This window comes from Oncorhynchus keta, unplaced genomic scaffold, assembly GCF_023373465.1.
Source record: "Oncorhynchus keta strain PuntledgeMale-10-30-2019 unplaced genomic scaffold, Oket_V2 Un_contig_2347_pilon_pilon, whole genome shotgun sequence".
Classification (NCBI taxonomy): Eukaryota; Metazoa; Chordata; class Actinopteri; order Salmoniformes; family Salmonidae; genus Oncorhynchus; species Oncorhynchus keta.
In genome coordinates, this window is record NW_026283402.1 from 80,287 (window position 1) to 103,829 (window position 23,543).

The 23,543-nt window shown below is 38.8% G+C and overlaps 1 pseudogene; it reads left to right on the top strand.

Moving 5' to 3' along the window:
- The first annotated feature begins 10,745 nt into the window (after nt 1–10,745).
- On the top strand, nt 10,746–22,152 carry LOC118378224 (erythroblast NAD(P)(+)--arginine ADP-ribosyltransferase-like; annotated as a pseudogene).
- Nucleotides 22,153–23,543: the final 1,391 nt, after the last annotated feature.

Here is a 23,543-nt window from a genome sequence, read left to right on the forward strand (position 1 = left end):
ATGGCTTACTCACTGGACGACATGACTTTCCCACTAGACATGGCTTACTCACTGGACGACATGACTTTCCCACTAGACATGGCTTACTCACTGGACGACATGACTTTCCCACTAGACATGACTTTCCCACTAGACATGACTTTCCCACTAGACATGGCTTACTCACTGGACAACATGACTTTCCCACTAGACATGACTTTCCCACTAGACATGACTTACTCACTGGACGACATGACTTTCCCACTAGACATGGCTTACTCACTGGACGACATGACTTTCCCACTAGACATGGCTTACTCACTGGACGACATGACTTTCCCACTAGACATGACTTACTCACTGGACGACATGACTTTCCCACTAGACATGACTTACTCACTGGACGACATGACTTTCCCACTAGACATGACTTACTCACTGGACGACATGACTTTCCCACTAGACATGACTTACTCACTGGACGACATGACTTTCCCACTAGACATGGCTTACTCACTGGACGACATGACTTTCCCACTAGACATGACTTTCCCACTAGACATGACTTACTCACTGGACGACATGACTTTCCCACTAGACATGACTTACTCACTGGACGACATGACTTTCCCACTAGACATGACTTACTCACTGGACGACATGACTTTCCCACTAGACATGACTTACTCACTGGACGACATGACTTTCCCACTAGACATGACTTACTCACTGGACGACATGACTTTCCCACTAGACATGGCTTTAATGAGTCCTGGAAGGTTGCAGAGGATGAATGGAAAGTGGACGTGCTCTGCCAGAAGAGCAGTTCATGGCTATGTACTACACTACACTACACTACACTCTACTGTATTATATACGCATACACAAATCAAGAACCCTCCATCTAGCAGGACTTCAACAAAAAAGTTTGAGAACGCAGGTCTGGGTGTGGAACGTCATCATTCCAGTATCATTCACAGCACTTATCTGACTGTTGCCATTCATACTTTGAAACAGCATTTAAATGTGCAACCAGAGGGAAAAACATTCTAGACCACCTTACCTCCACACACAGAGATGTGTACAAAGCTCTCCGTCGCCCTCCATTTGGCAAATCTGACCATAATTATATCCTCCTGATTCCTGCTTACATGCAAAAATGTAAGCAGGAAGAACCAGTGACTCTGTCTACAAAAAAGTGGTCAGACGAAGGAGATGCTGGGAAGAGGGGGGAGGGCAATGCAAGTAGTCTGGGTAGTATGGAGTGGCAGGTAGCATAGTGGTTAGTGCATTGGGCTGGTAACCAAAAGGTTACTAGATCAAATCCCCGAGCTGACAAGGTAAAAATCTGTTGTTCTACCCCTGAACAAGGCAGTTAACCTACTGTTCCTAAACCATCATTTTAAATAAGCTTTTGTTCTTAATTGACTTGCCTAGTTAAATAAAGGTCAAAAAATAAATATCTAAAAACATTATAAAATCAGTAGACCATTTCAGACAGTCTGCAGACAGGAAAGCGGAAGTCTTCTACAAAACAACCTCTATCGGGCTCCAGTTCTGTCATTTAATCAAGAAGATGATGGTCACACATCCTCAAAGAGCTGCAAACATATTCACAAATGTGGTTCTGCCTGAACTAAAGACACCTTTTCCTGGAAATTTGACAAATAGCAACCAGTGGTCATCCATAACTTTGTTTCGACCTAAGGGACCGTAATCATGACTGACCAGTGACCACACAGTGCAGGGGGAGAGTTTGGGGTCATGAGTACATGTCTGTTAAGGGGACTGTTTATCTCTATAGGGATACCTGATAACAGGGGAAGGCAACCCTGGTCCTGGAGTTCCGCTGGCACTTGATGTTTTTAATTTAACCAAACTGGAATACCAGGTGTGTTGAATTTAGGAAATCACTAAGATGATCAATTAACTAAGTAGCTCAGTGTGGTGCCTAGTTGGGACAAAACCCTGCAGTACCTGGGGCTCTCCTGGAACAGGGTTGCCAACCCGTCTCATAAAGTGGTGGAGTAAAGCAAACCATTGCATGTGGAATATGAGCTTTCTGACACAAGATCTATGAAATGGATATTACACACGAGACCAACTCGGTGGCCTTGTGGTTAGAGTGTCCACCCTGAGACTAAAAGGGAGTTGAGTCTTACCAAAAACTCAGGACAAATGGGACCTGATGCCTCTCTGCTTGGCACTCTGCATTCAAAAGATGGATTGAGGATGTAACGGCATATTTTCTCTATTCCGTCCAATAAATATGACCACTGCCCTGGTGAGAGAGGAGCTATTTGGGACACACCCTCGCCGCAGGCTTTACTGCACGTCCGTAGAGAGGATGGCAGTGGGGCACTTCGGATGGCAGTGGGGCACTTCGGATGGCAGCGGGGCACTTCAGATGGCAGCGGGGCACTTCGGATGGCAGTGGGGCACTTCGGATGGCAGTGGGGCACTTCGGATGGCAGTGGGGCACTTCGGATGGCAGTGGGGCACTTTGGATGGCAGTGGGGCACTTCGTATGGCAGTGGGGCACTTCGGATGGCAGTGGGGCACTTCGGATGGCAGCGGGGCACTTCGGATGGCAGCGGGGCACTTCGGATGGCAGCGGGGCACTTCGGATGGCAGCGGGGCACTTCGGATGGCAGCGGGGCACTTCGGATGGCAGCGGGGCACTTCGGATGGCAGCGGGGCACTTCGGATGGCAGTGGGGCACTTCGGATTGCAAGTTTACAAACAAAAGGATGCTTCTTTGTTCAAGCATATAAAACTTTGACTTTCTAATATAAAAGATGGGAAAACGAAAATGTTCCTTATAGTTCCTCTAATTCTAATAACTTATTAGACAATAAATGAAGGCTATTGTGTGCAGTACATTCAAGAAATCATGAGAGTAAGTGCGAGCAAGTGCGGTCAAAAAACTATACCGCTCCCCCGTCTAACCAAGACTTCTCCTCGTAGGCCCGACTTCCTCCCTCAAATGACCTTTCCTCCACCTGTAGCCACCGCACCGGCCGCAATGGGGGTATTCATCTCCAATATGTCTTCACACTAATAATATAACTAATAATGCTTTGGTTATTCTATACAAATACAAATTGGCTATTTTTCTCTAACAGGGGATAAGGCCTTAAGTAGTAGCATCCTGTCCAGGGGTGCATCCTGTCCAAGCTTCTTCATGTTACAGAAGATGGCCTCTTGCTGTTCTGGCTCAGACAAGGCTACTTACATATGTAAATCATAGTTTGTTTGAAGTAGTGTAGAGAGATACTAGTTTGGTAGAATGTATGTTTGGTAGAGTCTATGTTAAAGCTGTTTTAGACATATTTGTATAAAAGACAGAACATTCAGAGCTCCATCGTGTATGTGTGTATGTATGTATGTGTATATATATATATATGTATGAAATATGAATGTATGTGATGAAATATTAGATACGTACCTTAATGATTTATGTGATTACCTAATTGAGATATAGTCCCTTGTTATTAGTGCACCTTAGTGTTTGGCTCCCCCTGTTGCCCATTCATCGTACTGTGGTAAGTGTGTTCGTGATTACATTTACATTTAAGTCATTTAGCAGACGCTCTTATCCAGAGCGACTTACAAATTGGTGCATTCACCTTATGACATCCAGTGGAGCAGCCACTTTACAATAGTGCATCTAAATCTTTTAAGGGGGGTGAGAAGGATTACTTTATCCTATCCTAGGTATTCCTTAAAGAGGTGGGGTTTCAGGTGTCTCCGGAAGGTGGTGATTGACTCCGCTGTCCTGGCGTCGTGAGGGAGTTTGTTCCACCATTGGGGGCCAGAGCAGCGAACAGTTTTGACTGGGCTGAGCGGGAACTGTACTTCCTTAGTGGTAGGGAGGCGAGCAGGCCAGAGGTGGATGAACGCAGTGCCCTTGTTTGGGTGTAGGGCCTGATCAGAGCCTGGAGGTACTGAGGTGCCGTTCCCCTCACAGCTCCGTAGGCAAGCACCATGGTCTTGTAGCGGATGCGAGCTTCAACTGGAAGCCAGTGGAGAGAGCGGAGGAGCGGGTGACGTGAGAGAACTTGGGAAGGTTGAACACCAGACGGGCTGCGGCGTTCTGGATGAGTTGTAGGGGTTTAATGGCACAGGCAGGGAGCCCAGCCAACAGCGAGTTGCAGTAATCCAGACGGGAGATGACAAGTGCCTGGATTAGGACCTGCGCCGCTTCCTGTGTGAGGCAGGGTCGTACTCTGCGGATGTTGTAGAGCATGAACCTACAGGAACGGGCCACCGCCTTGATGTTAGTTGAGAACGACAGGGTGTTGTCCAGGATCACGCCAAGGTTCTTAGCGCTCTGGGAGGAGGACACAGTGGAGTTGTCAACCGTGATGGCGAGATCATGGAACGGGCAGTCCTTCCCCGGGAGGAAGAGCAGCTCCGTCTTGCCGAGGTTCAGCTTGAGGTGGTGATCCGTCATCCACACTGATATGTCTGCCAGACATGCAGAGATGCGATTCGCCACCTGGTCATCAGAAGGGGGAAAGGAGAAGATTAATTGTGTGTCGTCTGCATAGCAGTGATAGGAGAGACCATGTGAGGTTATGACAGAGCCAAGTGACTTGGTGTATAGCGAGAATAGGAGAGGGCCTAGAACAGAGCCCTGGGGGACACCAGTGGTGAGAGCACGTGGTGAGGAGACGGATTCTCGCCACGCCACCTGGTAGGAGCGACCTGTCAGGTAGGACGCAATCCAAGCGTGGGCCGCGCCGGAGATGCCCAACTCGGAGAGGGTGGAGAGGAGGATCTGATGGTTCACAGTATCGAAGGCAGCCGATAGGTCTAGAAGGATGAGAGCAGAGGAGAGAGAGTTAGCGTTAGCAGTGCGGAGCGCCTCCGTGATACAGAGAAGAGCAGTCTCGGTTGAATGACTAGTCTTGAAACCTGACTGATTTGGATCAAGAAGGTCATTCTGAGAGAGATAGCGGGAGAGCTGGCCAAGGACGGCACGTTCAAGAGTTTTGGAGAGAAAAGAAAGAAGGGATACTGGTCTGTAGTTGTTGACATCGGAGGGATCGAGTGTAGGTTTTTTCAGAAGGGGTGCAACTCTCGCTCTCTTGAAGACGGAAGGGACGTAGCCAGCGGTCAGGGATGAGTTGATGAGCGAGGTGAGGTAAGGGAGAAGGTCTCCGGAAATGGTCTGGAGAAGAGAGGAGGGGATAGGGTCAAGCGGGCAGGTTGTTGGGCGGCCGGCCGTCACAAGACGCGAGATTTCATCTGGAGAGAGAGGGGAGAAAGAGGTCAGAGCACAGGGTAGGGCAGTGTGAGCAGAACCAGCGGTGTCGTTTGACTTAGCAAACGAGGATCGGATGTCGTCGACCTTCTTTTCAAAATGGTTGACGAAGTCATCTGCAGAGAGGGAGGAGGGGGGGGGAGGATTCAGGAGGGAGGAGAAGGTGGCAAAGAGCTTCCTAGGGTTAGAGGCAGATGCTTGGAATTTAGAGTGGCAGAAAGTGGCTTTAGCAGCAGCGACAGAAGAGGAAAATGTAGAGAGAAGGGAGTGAAAGGATGCCAGGTCCGCAGGGAGGCGAGTTTTCCTCCATTTCCGCTCGGCTGCCCGGAGCCCTGTTCTGTGAGCTCGCAATGAGTCGTCGAGCCACGGAGCGGGAGGGGAGGACCGAGCCGGCCTGGAGGATAGGGGACATAGAGAGTCAAAGGATGCAGAAAGGGAGGAGAGGAGGGTTGAGGAGGCAGAATCAGGAGATAGGTTGGAGAAGGTTTGAGCAGAGGGAAGAGATGATAGGATGGAAGAGGAGAGAGTAGCGGGGGAGAGAGAGCGAAGGTTGGGACGGCGCGATACCATCAGAGTAGGGGCAGTGTGGGAAGTGTTGGATGAGAGCGAGAGGGAAAAGGATACAAGGTAGTGGTCGGAGACTTGGAGGGGAGTTGCAATGAGGTTAGTGGAAGAACAGCATCTAGTAAAGATGAGGTTGAGCGTATTGCCTGCCTTGTGAGTAGGGGGGGAAGGTGAGAGGGAGAGGTCAAAAGAGGAGAGGAGTGGAAAGAAGGAGGCAGAGAGGAATGAGTCAAAGGTAGACGTGGGGAGGTTAAAGTCGCCCAGAACTGTGAGAGGTGAGCCGTCCTCAGGAAAGGAGCTTATCAAGGCATCAAGCTCATTGATGAACTCTCCGAGGGAACCTGGAGGGCGATAAATGATAAGGATGTTAAGCTTGAAAGGGCTGGTAACTGTGACAGCATGGAATTCAAAGGAGGCGATAGACAGATGGGTAAGGGGAGAAAGAGAGAATGACCACTTGGGAGAGATGAGGATCCCGGTGCCACCACCCCGCTGACCAGAAGCTCTCGGGGTGTGCGAGAACACGTGGGCGGACGAAGAGAGAGCAGTAGGAGTAGCAGTGTTATCTGTGGTGATCCATGTTTCCGTCAGTGCCAAGAAGTCGAGGGACTGGAGGGAGGCATAGGCTGAGATGAACTCTGCCTTGTTGGCCGCAGATCGGCAGTTCCAGAGGCTACCGGAGACCTGGAACTCCACGTGGGTCGTGCGCGCTGGGATCACCAGATTAGGGTGGCCGCGGCCACGCGGTGTGGAGCGTTTGTATGGTCTGTGCAGAGAGGAGAGAACAGGGATAGACAGACACATAGTTGACAGGCTACAGAAGAGGCTACGCTAATGCAAAGGAGATTGGAATGACAAGTGGACTACACGTCTCGAATGTTCAGAAAGTTGAGCTTACGTAGCGAGAATCTTATTGACTAAAATGATTAAAAATGATACAGTACTGCTGAAGTAGGCTAGCTGGCAGTGGCTGCGTTGTTGACTTTGTAGGCTAGCTGGCAGTGGCTGCGTGATGTGATAAAGGCAGGAAGGCAGGAAGTTGGGCCTTCAGGTGGGAGGGAGTCCTAGCTAGACGTGGGAGAGGTATATTCTTTTGACCATACATACACACATGAGTGTGCAAAGCTGTCATCAAGGCAAAGGTTGGCTTCTTTGAAGAATCTCAAATATAAAATATATTTTGATTTGTTTAACACTTTTTTTGTTACTACATGTACATGATTACGTGTTATTTCGTAGTGTTGATATCTTCCCCATTCGTCAATGTAGAAAATAGTACAAATAAAGAGTAGGTGTACCCACATTTGACTGGTACTGTATATCTATATGTTTTTACAGGACAAATGTGAGGGTGCACATGCCCCATGACGCTTCTGATGGTACCTTCTGTTTTGTTGTCATGGACTAGAATGTGTGTAAAAAAGCATTGGGTAATATTACATCTCCTGTCCTCTTTACCCACCATGTGTAAATCTGGTGTAAATCTACAGAAGATATATATTACATCTCCTGTCCTCTTTACCCACCATGTGTAAATCTGGTGTAAATCTACAGAAGATATATATTACATCTCCTGTCCTCTTTACCCACCATGTGTAAATCTGGTGTAAATCTACAGAAGATATATATTACATCTCCTGTCCTCTCTACCCACCATGTGTAAATCTGGTGTAAATCTACAGAAGATATATATTACATCTCCTGTCCTCTCTACCCACCATGTGTAAATCTGGTGTAAATCTACAGAAGATATATATTACATCTCCTGTCCTCTCTACCCACCATGTGTAAATCTGGTGTAAATCTACAGAAGATATATATTACATCTCCTGTCCTCTTTACCCACCATGTGTAAATCTGGTGTAAATCTACAGAAGATATATATTACATCTCCTGTCCTCTCTACCCACCATGTGTAAATCAGGTGTAAATCTACAGAAGATATATATTACATCTCCTGTCCTCTTTACCCACCATGTGTAAATCTGGTGTAAATCTACAGAAGATATATATTACATCTCCTGTCCTCTCTACCCACCATGTGTAAATCTGGTGTAAATCTACAGAAGATATATATTACATCTCCTGTCCTCTCTACCCACCATGTGTAAATCTGGTGTAAATCTACAGAAGATATATATTACATCTCCTGTCCTCTCTACCCACCATGTGTAAATCTGGTGTAAATCTACAGAAGATATATATTACATCTCCTGTCCTCTCTACCCACCATGTGTAAATCTGGTGTAAATATACAGAAGATATATATTACATCTCCTGTCCTCTCTACCCACCATGTGTAAATCTGGTGTAAATCTACAGAAGATATATATTACATCTCCTGTCCTCTCTACCCACCATGTGTAAATCTGGTGTAAATCTACAGAAGATATATATTACATCTCCTGTCCTCTCTACCCACCATGTGTAAATCTGGTGTAAATCTACAGAAGATATATATTACATCTCCTGTCCTCTTTACCCACCATGTGTAAATCTGGTGTAAATCTACAGAAGATATATATTACATCTCCTGTCCTCTCTACACACCATGTGTAAATCTGGTGTAAATCTACAGAAGATATATATTACATCTCCTGTCCTCTCTACCCACCATGTGTAAATCTGGTGTAAATCTACAGAAGATATATATTACATCTCCTGTCCTCTCTACCCACCATGTGTAAATCTGGTGTAAATCTACAGATATATATTACATCTCCTGTCCTCTCTACCCACCATGTGTAAATCTGGTGTAAATCTACAGAAGATATATATTACATCTCCTGTCCTCTCTACCCACCATGTGTAAATCTGGTGTAAATCTACAGAAGATATATATTACATCTCCTGTCCTCTCTACCCACCATGTGTAAATCTGGTGTAAATCTACAGAAGATATATATTACATCTCCTGTCCTCTCTACCCACCATGTGTAAATCTGGTGTAAATCTACAGAAGATATATATTACATCTCCTGTCCTCTTTACCCACCATGTGTAAATCTGGTGTAAATCTACAGAAGATATATATTACATCTCCTGTCCTCTCTACCCACCATGTGTAAATCTGGTGTAAATCTACAGAAGATATATATTACATCTCCTGTCCTCTCTACCCACCATGTGTAAATCTGGTGTAAATCTACAGAAGATATATATTACATATCCTGTCCTCTCTACCCACCATGTGTAAATCTACAGAAGATGTACATTACATCTCATTAAAAAGCAACTAGTTAGTTCTCAGGTTGTTCTCTGATTGGTTTAAAATTGTAAGCAGCAGCAGTAGCACCCCTTAGCAACTAACGTCTCAAATAGGAAACTAAAAGCTCTGTGGCTAATCTGATCAACACTGTCAGGGTTAGTAGTTTCCTGTGTCTGATGTCAGAGCTCATTAATGCTCAATCTGTCAACCACAACAAGGAGAGAACGGTCTCGTTCCAGGCCAACTATATTGCTGTTGAGTTTGACGCTACGACAAGTGAGCATCAGATCGCTATACCATATGATGTGGTTAACATATATGTTAAACAGTAATCCAGGAGATGTGAGATCTGGCAGGTGACTTCAATGTAGTCAGCCTGGAACGTGGCCAACATCATGAGTGAGGAGAGAAAGGGGGAGGGACTTGGTTATGAAGGAAGCTTTCAGCAGCCATCTTGTTGACTGGCAGAGACAACAGAGGCCATCTGGTGGCAGTGAACTGTCATATCATCTACTGTCTATCCACAGGTTAACTGTCATAACATCAACTGTCCATCCACAGGTTAACTGTCATAACATCTACTCTCTATCCACAGGTTAATTGTCATAACATATACTGTCTATCCACAGGTTAATTGTCATAACATCTACTGTATATCCACAGGTTAATTGTCATAACATCTACTGTATATCCACAGGTTAACTGTCATAACATCAACTGTCCATCCACAGGTTAACTGTCATAACATCTACTATCTATCCACAGGTTAACTGTCATAACATCTACTGTCTATCCACAGGTTAACTGTCATAACATCTACTGTCTATCCACAGGTTAATTGTCATAACATCTACTGTCTATCCACAGGTTAATTGTCATAACATCTACTGTCTATCCACAGGTTAATTGTCATAACATCTACTGTCTATCCACAGGTTAATTGTCATAACATCTACTGTCTATCCACAGGTTAATTGTCATAACATCTACTGTCTATCCACAGGTTAATTGTCATAACATCTACTGTATATCCACAGGTTAATTGTCATAACATCTACTGTCTATCCACAGGTTAATTGTCATAACATCTACTGTCTATCCACAGGTTAACTGTCATAACATCTACTGTCTATCCACAGGTTAACTGTCATAACATCTACTGTCTATCCACAGGTTAACTGTCATAACATCTACTGTCCATCCACAGGTTAACTGTCATAACATCTACTGTCTATCCACAGGTTACTTTGACACTATAACTGTTGTCTTGACACCACTATAATAAAGAATATCTCTAAGAGATGGAAATCCTATGTGTTACTGAGAAATGTATGGAACTCATCCAGTGATGCCATTACCAGTCACACAACCTGACAGACTGTGACCATGACAACTGACCACACGGTGCAGTGGTAGACTTGGGGTCGAGGGGAGCGTCAGAAAGACAGAAAGGGGGAACGTTAACTCTTTCTCAGTAGCATCACTTTTAGTTGCAAATGGCCCTGTGGTGAACCAAGGTAGAGCTGTGTACATCCTCATGCATGTGTACGTGTGCAGACATGAAGATCTGCATGACTTTGTTCACGTATTAGCTTGGTGCTTCAGTGTGGGAACAGGATTTGTGGTCATGTCTGCTTGTAAAGTCAGATCTCTGACCAGGTATAAGTAGATCTTGGCAGACCGTCTGCAGAAACATGTCCTGAAGCTGAACAATACAAAACAACCTCTATCGTGCTCCAGTCTGGTAAGTCCAGCTATCAGATACCGTAAACCTCATTGTAATCTCTGCATGATACGGCTTCATTAAATGGTGGCATTGCAGTAACTCCTATCAATGTTTAAATAGTTGATCATATCAAAGCTATGTTGTATCATGTTGGGTATTGTTATGATGAAAGCTATGTTGTATCATGTTGGGTACTGTTATGATGAAAGCTATGTTGTATCATGTTGGGTACTGTTATGATGAAAGCTATGTTGTATCATGTTGGGTACTGTTATGATGAAAGCTATGTTGTATCATGTTGGGTACTGTTATGATGAAAGCTATGTTGTATCATTGTTATTGAAAGCTATGTTGTATCATGTGTTTGTATTGTTATGATGAAAGCTATGTTGTATCATGTGTTTGTATTGTTATAATGAAAGCTATGTTGTATCATGTGTTTGTATTGTTATGATGAAAGCTATGTTGTATCATGTGTTTGTATTGTTATGATGAAAGCTATGTTGTATCATGTGTTTGTACTGTTATGATGAAAGCTATGTTGTATCATGTGTTTGTATTGTTATGATGAAAGCTATGTTGTATCATGTGTTTGTACTGTTATGATGAAAGCTATGTTGTATCATGTACTGTTTGTATTGTTATTGTTATGATGAAAGCTGTGTTGTATCATGTGTTTGTATTGTTATGATGAAAGCTATGTTGTATCATGTGTTTGTACTGTTATGATGAAAGCTATGTTGTATCATGTGTTTGTATTGTTATGATGAAAGCTATGTTGTATCATGTTGGGTACTGTTATGATGAAAGCTATGTTGTATCATGTGTTTGTATTGTTATGATGAAAGCTATGTTGTATCATGTTGGGTACTGTTATGATGAAAGCTATGTTGTATCATGTTGGGTACTGTTATGATGAAAGCTATGTTGTATGTTGGGTACTGTTATGATGAAAGCTATGTTGTATCATGTTGGGTACTGTTATGATGAAAGCTGTGTTGTATCATGTGTTTGTACTGTTATGATGAAAGCTGTGTTGTATCATGTGTTTGTATTGTTATGATGAAAGCTATGTTGTATCATGTTTTGTACTGTTATGATGAAAGCTATGTTGTATCATGTGTTTGTATTGTTATGATGAAAGCTGTTGTATCATGTGTTTGTACTGTTATGATGAAAGCTATGTTGTATCATGTGTTTGTATTGTTATGATGAAAGCTATGTTGTATCATGTGTTTGTATTGTTATGATGAAAGCTATGTTGTATCATGTTGGGTACTGTTATGATGAAAGCTATGTTGTATCATGTTTGTTTGTATTGTTATGATGAAAGTTGTATCTATTTGTATCATGTTGGGTACTGTTATGATGAAAGCTGTGTTGTATCATGTGTTTGTATTGTTATGATGAAAGCTATGTTGTATCATGTGTTTGTATTGTTATGATGAAAGCTATGTTGTATCATGTGTTTGTATTGTTATGATGAAAGCTATGTTGTATCATGTTGGGTACTGTTATGATGAAAGCTGTGTTGTATCATGTGTTTGTATTGTTATGATGAAAGCTATGTTGTATCATGTGTTTGTATTGTTATGATGAAAGCTATGTTGTATCATGTGTTTGTATTGTTATGATGAAAGCTATGTTGTATCATGTGTTTGTACTGTTATGATGAAAGCTATGTTGTATCATGTGTTTGTATTGTTATAATGAAAGCTATGTTGTATCATGTGTTTGTACTGTTATGATGAAAGCTATGTTGTATCATGTGTTTGTATTGTTATGATGAAAGCTATGTATCATGTGTTTGTATTGTTATGATGAAAGCTATGTTGTATCATGTTGGGTACTGTTATGATGAAAGCTGTGTTGTATCATGTTGGGTACTGTTATGATGAAAGCTATGTTGTATCATGTTGGGTACTGTTATGATGAAAGCTATGTTGTATCATGTTGGGTACTGTTATGATGAAAGCTATGTTGTATGTTGGGTACTGTTATGATGAAAGCTATGTTGTATCATGTTGGGTACTGTTATGATGAAAGCTGTGTTGTATCATGTGTTTGTACTGTTATGATGAAAGCTGTGTTGTATCATGTGTTTGTATTGTTATGATGAAAGCTATGTTGTATCATGTTGGGTACTGTTATGATGAAAGCTATGTTGTATCATGTGTTTGTATTGTTATGATGAAAGCTGTGTTGTATCATGTGTTTGTACTGTTATGATGAAAGCTATGTTGTATCATGTGTTTGTATTGTTATGATGAAAGCTGTGTTGTATCATGTGTTTGTACTGTTATGATGAAAGCTATGTTGTATCATGTGTTTGTATTGTTATAATGAAAGCTGTGTTGTATCATGTGTTTGTATTGTTATGATGAAAGCTATGTTGTATCATGTTGGGTACTGTTATGATGAAAGCTGTGTTGTATCATGTGTTTGTATTGTTATGATGAAAGCTATGTTGTATCATGTGTTTGTATTGTTATGATGAAAGCTGTGTTGTATCATGTGTTTGTATTGTTATGATGAAAGCTATGTTGTATCATGTTGGGTACTGTTATGATGAAAGCTATGTTGTATCATGTTGGGTACTGTTATGATGAAAGCTATGTTGTATCATGTTGGGTACTGTTATGATGAAAGCTATGTTTATCATGTTGGGTACTGTTATGATGAAAGCTATGTTGTATCATGTTGGGTACTGTTATGATGAAAGCTATGTTGTATCATGTGTTTGTATTGTTATAATGAAAGCTATGTTGTATCATGTGTTTGTATTGTTATGATGAAAGCTATGTTGTATCATGTTGGGTACTGTTATGATGAAAGCTATGTTGTATCATGTGTTTGTATTGTTATGATGAAAGCTATGTTGTATCATGTTGGGTACTGTTATGATGAAAGCTATGTTGTATCATGTGTTTGTATTGTTATGATGAAAGCTATGTTGTATCATGTGTTTGTATTGTTATGATGAAAGCTATGTTGTATCATGTGTTTGTATTGTTATGATGAAAGCTATGTTGTATCATGTTGTATTGTTATGATGAAAGTATCATGTGGGTATTGTTATGATGAAAGCTATGTTGTATCATGTGTTTGTATTGTTATGATGAAAGCTGTGTTGTATCATGTGTTTGTATTGTTATGATGAAAGCTGTGTTGTATCATGTGTTTGTATTGTTATGATGAAAGCTATGTTGTATCATGTGTTTGTATTGTTATGATGAAAGCTATGTTGTATCATGTGTTTGTATTGTTATGATGAAAGCTATGTTGTATCATGTGTTTGTACTGTTATGATGAAAGCTATGTATCATGTGTTTGTACTGTTATGATGAAAGCTATGTATCATGTGTTTGTATTGTTATGATGAAAGCTATGTTGTATCATGTGTTTGTACTGTTATGATGAAAGCTATGTATCATGTGTTTGTATTGTTATGATGAAAGCTATGTTGTATCATGTGTTTGTACTGTTATGATGAAAGCTATGTATCATGTGTTTGTATTGTTATGATGAAAGCTATGTTGTATCATGTGTTTGTACTGTTATGATGAAAGCTATGTATCATGTGTTTGTACTGTTATGATGAAAGCTATGTTGTATCATGTTGGGTACTGTTATGATGAAAGCTATGTTGTATCATGTGTTTGTATTGTTATGATGAAAGCTATGTTGTATCATGTGTTTGTACTGTTATGATGAAAGCTATGTTGTATCATGTTGGGTACTGTTATAATGAAAGCTATGTTGTATCATGTGTTTGTACTGTTATGATGAAAGCTATGTATCATGTGTTTGTACTGTTATGATGAAAGCTATGTTGTATCATGTTGGGTACTGTTATGATGAAAGCTATGTTGTATCATGTGTTTGTATTGTTATGATGAAAGCTATGTTGTATCATGTGTTTGTACTGTTATGATGAAAGCTATGTATCATGTGTTTGTACTGTTATGATGAAAGCTGTGTTGTATCATGTTGGGTACTGTTATGATGAAAGCTATGTTGTATCATGTGTTTGTATTGTTATGATGAAAGCTATGTTGTATCATGTTGGGTACTGTTATGATGAAAGCTATGTTGTATCATGTGTTTGTACTGTTATGATGAAAGCTATGTATCATGTGTTTGTACTGTTATGATGAAAGCTATGTTGTATCATGTGTTTGTAGCTATGTTGTATCATGTTTGTTTGTATTGACTAATGTTATGATGAAAGCTATGTTGTATCATGTTGGGTACTGTATGAAAGCTATGTTGTATCATGTTGGGTACTGTTATGATGAAAGCTATGTTGTATCATGTGTTTGTATTGTTATGATGAAAGCTATGTTGTATCATGTTGGGTACTGTTATGATGAAAGCTATGTTGTATCATGTTGGGTACTGTTATGATGAAAGCTATGTTGTATCATGTTGGGTACTGTTATGATGAAAGCTATGTTGTATCATGTTGGGTACTGTTATGATGAAAGCTATGTTGTATCATGTGTTTGTATTGTTATGATGAAAGCTATGTTGTATCATGTGTTTGTATTGTTATGATGAAAGCTATGTTGTATCATGTGTTTGTACTGTTATGATGAAAGCTATGTATCATGTGTTTGTACTGTTATGATGAAAGCTATGTTGTATCATGTGTTTGTATTGTTATAATGAAAGCTATGTTGTATCATGTTGGGTACTGTTATGATGAAAGCTATGTTGTATCATGTGTTTGTATTGTTATGATGAAAGCTATGTTGTATCATGTGTTTGTATTGTTATAATGAAAGCTGTGTTGTATCATGTGTTTGTATTGTTATGATGAAAGCTATGTTGTATCATGTGTTTGTATTGTTATAATGAAAGCTATGTTGTATCATGTGTTTGTATTGTTATGATGAAAGCTGTGTTGTATCATGTGTTTGTATTGTTATGATGAAAGCTATGTTGTATCATGTGTTTGTATTGTTATGATGAAAGCTATGTTGTATCATGTGTTTGTATTGTTATAATGAAAGCTATGTTGTATCATGTTGGGTACTGTTATGATGAAAGCTGTGTTGTATCATGTGTTTGTATTGTTATGATGAAAGCTATGTTGTATCATGTGTTTGTATTGTTATGATGAAAGCTATGTTGTATCATGTGTTTGTATTGTTATGATGAAAGCTATGTTGTATCATGTTGGGTACTGTTATGATGAAAGCTATGTTGTATCATGTGTTTGTATTGTTATGATGAAAGCTATGTTGTATCATGTGTTTTATTGTTATAATGAAAGCTTGTTGTATCATGTTGGGTACTGAAAGCTATGTTGTATCATGTGTTTGTATTGTTATGATGAAAGCTATGTTGTATCATGTGTTTGTATTGTTATGATGAAAGCTATGTTGTATCATGTGTTTGTATTGTTATGATGAAAGCTGTGTTGTATCATGTGTTTGTACTGTTATGATGAAAGCTATGTTGTATCATGTTGGGTACTGTTATGATGAAAGCTATGTTGTATCATGTGTTTGTACTGTTATGATGAAAGCTGTGTTGTATCATGTGTTTGTATTGTTATGATGAAAGCTATGTTGTATCATGTGTTTGTATTGTTATGATGAAAGCTATGTTGTATCATGTGTTTGTATTGTTATGATGAAAGCTATGTTGTATCATGTGTTTGTATTGTTATGATGAAAGCTATGTTGTATCATGTTGGGTACTGTTATGATGAAAGCTATGTTGTATCATGTGTTTGTATTGTTATGATGAAAGCTATGTTGTATCATGTTGGGTACTGTTATGATGAAAGCTATGTTGTATCATGTGTTTGTATTGTTATGATGAAAGCTATGTTGTATCATGTGTTTGTATTGTTATGATGAAAGCTATGTTGTATCATGTGTTTGTATTGTTATGATGAAAGCTATGTTGTATCATGTGTTTGTATTGTTATGATGAAAGCTGTGTTGTATCATGTGTTTGTATTGTTATAATGAAAGCTATGTTGTATCATGTGTTTGTATTGTTATGATGAAAGCTATGTTGTATCATGTGTTTGTATTGTTATGATGAAAGCTATGTTGTATCATGTGTTTGTATTGTTATGATGAAAGCTATGTTGTATCATGTGTTTGTATTGTTATGATGAAAGCTATGTTGTATCATGTGTTTGTATTGTTATGATGAAAGCTATGTTGTATCATGTGTTTGTATTGTTATGATGAAAGCTATGTTGTATCATGTGTTTGTATTGTTATGATGAAAGCTATGTTGTATCATGTGTTTGTATTGTTATGATGAAAGCTATGTTGTATCATGTTGTTTGTATTGTTATGATGAAAGCTATGTTGTATCATGTGTTTGTATTGTTATGATGAAAGCTATGTTGTATCATGTGTTTGTATTGTTATGATGAAAGCTATGTTGTATCATGTTTTGTATTGTTATGATGAAAGCTATGTTGTATCATGTTGGGTATTGTTATGATGAAAGCTATGTTGTATCATGTGTTTGTATTGTTATGATGAAAGCTATGTTGTATCATGTTGGGTACTGTTATGATGAAAGCTATGTTGTATCATGTGTTTGTATTGTTATGATGAAAGCTGTGTTGTATCATGTGTTTGTATTGTTATGATGAAAGCTATGTTGTATCATGTGTTTGTATTGTTATGATGAAAGCTATGTTGTATCATGTGTTTGTATTGTTATGATGAAAGCTATGTTGTATCATGTTGGGTACTGTTATGATGAAAGCTATGTTGTATCATGTGTTTGTATTGTTATGATGAAAGCTATGTTGTATCATGTGTTTGTATTGTTATGATGAAAGCTATGTTGTATCATGTTGGGTACTGTTATGATGAAAGCTATGTTGTATCATGTGTTTGTATTGTTATGATGAAAGCTATGTTGTATCATGTGTTTGTATTGTTATGATGAAAGCTATGTTGTATCATGTGTTTGTATTGTTATGATGAAAGCTGTGTTGTATCATGTGTTTGTATTGTTATGATGAAAGCTATGTTGTATCATGTGTTTGTATTGTTATGATGAAAGCTATGTTGTATCATGTGTTTGTATTGTTATGATGAAAGCTGTGTTGTATCATGTGTTTGTATTGTTATGATTATGTTGTATCATGTTGGGTACTGTTATGATGAAAGCTATGTTGTATCATGTTGGGTACTGTTATGATGAAAGCTATGTTGTATCATGTGTTTGTATTGTTATGATGAAAGCATGTGTTTGTGTTGTATCATGTGTTTGTATTGTTATGATGAAAGCTATGTTGTATCATGTGTTTGTATTGTTATGATGAAAGCTATGTTGTATCATGTGTTTTACTGTATCTATGTTGTATCATTTGTACTGTTATGATGAAAGCTATGTTGTATCATGTGTTTGTATTGTTATGATGAAAGCTATGTTGTATCATGTGTTTGTACTGTTATGATGAAAGCTATGTTGTATCATGTGTTTGTATTGTTATGATGAAAGCTATGTTGTATCATGTTGTTGTTATGATCATGTTGTATTGTATTGTTATGATGAAAGCTATGTTGTATCATGTGTTTGTATTGTTATGATGAAAGCTATGTTGTATCATGTGTTTGTATTGTTATGATGAAAGCTATGTTGTATCATGTGTTTGTATTGTTATGATGAAAGCTATGTTGTATCATGTGTTTGTATTGTTATGATGAAAGCTATGTTGTATCATGTGTTTGTATTGTTATGATGAAAGCTATGTTGTATCATGTTGGGTACTGTTATGATGAAAGCTATGTTGTATCATGTTGTATATGTGTTTGTATGTTATGATGAAAGCTATGTTGTATCATGTGTTTGTATTGTTATGATGAAAGCTATGTTGTATCATGTGTTTGTATTGTTATAATGAAAGCTATGTTGTATCATGTGTTTGTATTGTTATGATGAAAGCTATGTTGTATCATGTTTGTACTGTTATGATGAAAGCTATGTTGTATCATGTTGGGTACTGTTATGATGAAAGCTATGTTGTATCATGTTGGGTACTGTTATGATCATGTTGTGTTTGGGTACTGTTATGATGAAAGCTATGTTGTATCATGTGTTTGTATTGTTATGATGAAAGCTATGTTGTATCATGTTTGTACTGTTATGATGAAAGCTATGTTGTATCATGTGTTTGTATTGTTATGATGAAAGCTATGTTGTATCATGTGTTTGTACTGTTATGATGAAAGCTATGTTGTATCATGTGTTTGTATTGTTATGATGAAAGCTATGTTGGGTTGTATCATGTTGGGTACTGTTATAATGAAAGCTATGTTGTATCATGTTGGGTACTGTTATAATGAAAGCTATGTTGTATCATGTGTTTGTATTGTTATAATGAAAGCTATGTTGTATCATGTGTTTGTATTGTTATAATGAAAGCTATGTTGTATCATGTGTTTGTATTGTTATGATGAAAGCTATGTTGTATCATGTGTTTGTATTGTTATGATGAAAGCTATGTTGTATCATGTTGGGTACTGTTATAATGAAAGCTATGTTGTATCATGTTGGGTACTGTTATAATGAAAGCTATGTTGTATCATGTGTTTGTATTGTTATAATGAAAGCTATGTTGTATCATGTGTTTGTATTGTTATAATGAAAGCTGTGTTGTTTCATGTGTTTGTATTGTTATGATGAAAGCTATGTTGTATCATGTGTTTGTATTGTTATGATGAAAGCTATGTTGTATCATGTTGGGTACTGTTATGATGAAAGCTATGTTGTATCATGTGTTTGTATTGTTATGATGAAAGCTGTGTTGTATCATGTGTTTGTATTGTTATGATGAAAGCTATGTTGTATCATGTGTTTGTATTGTTATGATGAAAGCTATGTTGTATCATGTGTTTGTACTGTTATGATGAAAGCTATGTTGTATCATGTGTTTGTATTGTTATGATGAAAGCTATGTTGTATCATGTGTTTGTACTGTTATGATGAAAGCTATGTTGTATCATGTGTTTGTATTGTTATGATGAAAGCTATGTTGTATCATGTGTTTGTACTGTTATGATGAAAGCTGTGTTGTATCATGTTGGGTACTGTTATGATGAAAGCTATGTTGTATCATGTTGGGTACTGTTATGATGAAAGCTATGTTGTATCATGTTGGGTACTGTTATGATGAAAGCTATGTTGTATCATGTGTTTGTACTGTTATGATGAAAGCTATGTTGTATCATGTTGGGTACTGTTATGATGAAAGCTATGTTGTATCATGTTGGGTACTGTTATGATGAAAGCTATGTTGTATCATGTGTTTGTATTGTTATGATGAAAGCTATGTTGTATCATGTTGGGTACTGTTATGATGAAAGCTATGTTGTATCATGTGTTTGTACTGTTATGATGAAAGCTGTGTTGTATCATGTGTTTGTATTGTTATGATGAAAGCTGTGTTGTATCATGTGTTTGTATTGTTATGATGAAAGCTATGTTGTATCATGTGTTTGTATTGTTATGATGAAAGCTATGTTGTATCATGTGTTTGTATTGTTATGATGAAAGCTGTGTTGTATCATGTGTTTGTATTGTTATGATGAAAGCTATGTTGTATCATGTTGGGTACTGTTATGATGAAAGCTATGTTGTATCATGTTGGGTACTGTTATGATGAAAGCTATGTTGTATCATGTGTTTGTATTGTTATGATGAAAGCTATGTTGTATCATGTGTTTGTATTGTTATGATGAAAGCTATGTTGTATCATGTGTTTGTATTGTTATGATGATTGGTATTTGTCTCCTGTACATGTTGTTTTACTACAGGTGCTGTTGAAGTCATGGGGACAGACAACATCCTAACCTTTTCTGTGCTGTGTGTCTTCTATGCTTTGACTCTGAGTGTGGATACAAAGACGGTAAGATACAACACTATTTTGAGTGCATTTGAATATGAGTGAGAGAGCGATTCAATTATCAAAATAACAGGCACAAGTTTAGTATGGACAAAGTTTGAAGACATTATGACTGATGGCCAGCCTTACATCTTGTCTCTCATCATCATTTTATTAGCATTTTCTTGTGTCATACCTGTTTGTCTATTTTTCTCTCTTCCTTTCACTAAAGGTCAGTTTCCCTCTGCATGGTCTAAAATCCAACATCCCTTTAAACATGGCTCCAGACTCTGTTGATGACTCCTACAAGGGCTGTGAGGATAAGATGCGCGGGAAGGTGCATGACTATTACCTGCCAAACGAGAGAGGAGAGAACAAAGATTTCAACCAGGCTTGGACCGCTGCTGAGGACCATTACACAAAAAAAGGAAAACTGTCTAAAAACTATTCCCTGGCAATCCAGGTGTATGTGACTGAATACTCCCAAATGTTCAAGTCATTCAACGAGGCCACTCGTACTCAAAAGAAGAGCTACACCACAACATTCCAGTAGCACTCCCTGCACTTCCTTCTGACCAATGCTTTACGAATCCTGAACAAGAATAATAAGTGTTTCCAAACCTTCCGAGGAACCAACATGTCTTTCCACGGAGTCCGAAATACTGAGATGCAATTCGGACAGTTCACCTCGAGCTCTTTAGACAAGAAAATCGCTGGTGAACGCTTTGGAAATCGCTCCTGTTTTGAGATCACCACCTACTTTGGTGCCCCACTGGGGGAGTACGCATCTCAGATGGCTCATGAGAAGGAGGTGCTGATTCCTCCCTACGAGGTGTTCAGAATTACAGAGGTGCTGAAGAGAACAGACAAGAAAGACCTCTGGTGTGACGTCGTTTACAAATTGCAGAGTACTAAGAAAGGAAAAAGTGACCTGAAATGCCAGATGGTTGGACCACTCCAAGGAGAGTCAAATTAAAACAGCAACACAGCTGTTCTGCTTTCAGTCAAATATGAAATGCAGTTTTTAGTGCAACACCTGGCTTCCCCATCCACCATCGCTCCCTCCCACAAATACAGGAAAGATTTCAAATAGTATTTGAACCCAGGTCTGGTCATATATTGCATTTACTGTAACTATATTTACTGTAGCATTAACTGTAACTATATTTACTGTAGCATTTACTGTAACTATATTTACATTAACTATATGTACTGCAGCATTTACTGTAACTGTATTTACTGTAGCATTAACTGTTACGATATTTACTGTAGCATTAACTGTTACTATATTTACTGTAGCATTTACTGTAACTATATGTACTGTAGCATTAACAGTTACTATATTTACTGTAGTATTTACTGTAACTATATTTACTATAGCATTTACTGTAACTATATTTACTGTAGCATTTACTGTAACTATGTGTACTGTAGCATTAACTGTTACTGTGCCTACATGGAAAAATGTATTATCTAATGTGGTGTAATTTAGAGTTAATGATGTTTTTATCATACATTTTCAGCACTTGCCCTGTAGCATCAATAAAACATCATTGAGCATGATTAAAGCAGTTCAATGGTTTTCAAAGACCACCTTCGACAAATGATTACATTGTGCATTCTCCACAACTACCAGAAGGGGTCAGCATTTCATGCATAAAACAGACCCACTATTTTTAGCTACCTCTCTCAGTGGGCACCTCACCTGGTCCTGGAGAGCTAATGTAAACCGGAGAGCAAATGCATCCTATGAGATTTTAGGATTTAAATAGTGAATAAGCCTGAAATTGTTCAAGTAGTGTGAAGGGGATCATGGTCATGAGTGAGTTAGAGAGAAGATACCCCCGTTAAACATCGCCTAGGGACATTAGAGTTACAATTAGTTGTTCATACATTACTTTTTGTAATTGGGCATAGGTGAGTGTCTAGCAGCAATGTAAGTTAAAACATAAGATTAATGTGTCAGCACTCAAAACAAGATTTAAAAGATATGTTATGCTGTTTTGTTCATTTAGAGGCAACGAGCTAAAACACACTGAGTACTGACAACAGTAGAAGCTCAGCTACAATACAGTATGAAACTTGTCCTACTCAGTATAGAGTTATGGAGTAGAACATGATGTCAAGTGGCATGTAAATGTCCGGTTTCATCTTCCTTGGGCAATGATCCATTTCCAAAAAAGGGCAGAGGAATAAAGATCAACAGATTCAAAACTAACTAGTAAAAACAGCCAATGGGAGACAGTCACAAGTTTGTATTGTATGAATGAGACCTGTACTGAAGTGGCATTTTAGTTATGCAAATAGCAGATACAGGATAAATGACTGTCCGGAGGGAGGGAGGCGCACCAAAGTGAAGACAACTCGGTAACATCACAGCCATAAGCACCAGAGAGCTGTAACCTGATAATAACTAGGATCACCTTTGAGTTTTAAATCCTAAAAAGGTGAAATGGCTAAATCCTTTTCCTCCTCTCCAAGGTGAGGCCTGACACCGTTCTGGACATGGCACGTTCATCTGTCGATGATGCGTACAAGGGCTGTGTTCCAGCGATGTTGACTAAGGTGAAGGTGTACCTGAGAGATGAGATTACAGCCAATATGGACGACTTTGGAACTCGTTGGACAGACCATTATGAGGCTACTGACAACAAAGAATCTGATGGGGAACTAACAGTTGAACATATTGTTGCAATCAAGTTGTACTCTGGTGTTTTTTACAAAACACTCAATGATGCAGTTTGTGTGGGAAAAGATAAATACAAAGCAAAAACATTTGATTTCTATGCATGGCATTTCCTGCTGTCTGATGCCATACATATTCTGAAAGAAAAAAATAACCCCAATGAATGTTTGAAAACCGTATACCGTGGAACCAAACGTGTTTACAAGGGGCAATTCAATCAAGAAATTAGATTTGGCAAAT